We start from the raw sequence: 916 nt of genomic DNA, 5'->3' as shown, positions 1-916 counted from the left end.
CAATCTCTTAAAGGCTCTTCTCTCTGTCACTGACCCTAACAGCAGAAAAACTGGAAATGACTGGTCACTATGACACACACTGACCACTGGGGGTAGAGGCTCAATGCAGGAGCTGCCCTCTGGTGGTCAGTGTGCTCCCACATGGGGGAGCTCTGCTCAGTCACAAGCCAGGCTGATGGCTGCCAGTACAGCGGTGGTGGTGGGAGCCTCTCCTGTCTCCTTAGCAGCGCTAAGGACATTCAACTGCAGGTTAGGCCTGTTCCTCGTTGGCAAGTGGACATCCCCTGAGGGGTCCCGCGCTGCCAGAGGGATGTCTGCCAGCTTAGGCCCAATCTCCCGGGGAACGGGCCTAAGCCAGCAGGTGGTCATTCTCCGAGGGGTCCCAGACTGCAATAGGGCACAGGCTGGGCTGAGGGACCCCCTGAGTGCACAGGAGGGGCGGGTATTTTCCTTCACTGGAATTACTGGGGCATGAACAACCCCCAGTAGGCTCAGAAATGCCCCAGACCTGACAGAGATAAAATGTTATTATCAATACTAAAGGCCTGATGCAGAGAGAGGAAAGCCAGGGTCCCGGGTGCCTGCGACTAGCCGGAGGAGGGAATCCTGGATCCCGGGTGCGGGGCAAATCAGAGGCGGTTAGGGCAATCAGGCTGATAGGGACTCCAGGCTGCGGCCCAGGAGAGGGACAAGCCACTCGTCCCGCAGTCCTGAGTGCCTGCAGCTGCAGCCCAGGCAAAACCGCCTACCCACGGTCCCCTGCGGCCACGGCCGGCCCAGGCGAAGCCGGCCCGGGTCCCGGGTGCCTGCGACTAGCCGGAGGAGGGAATCCTGGATCCCGGGTGCGGGGCAAATCAGAGGCGGTTAGGGCAATCAGGCTGATAGGGGAGCAGTTAGGGGTTATCAGGGAGGGCCT

This window comes from Myotis davidii, unplaced genomic scaffold (assembly GCF_000327345.1).
Source record: "Myotis davidii unplaced genomic scaffold, ASM32734v1 scaffold555, whole genome shotgun sequence".
Taxonomy (NCBI): domain Eukaryota; kingdom Metazoa; phylum Chordata; class Mammalia; order Chiroptera; family Vespertilionidae; genus Myotis; species Myotis davidii.
The sequence above is the reverse complement of the archived record's forward strand: the minus strand, read 5'-3'. Positions refer to the sequence as shown.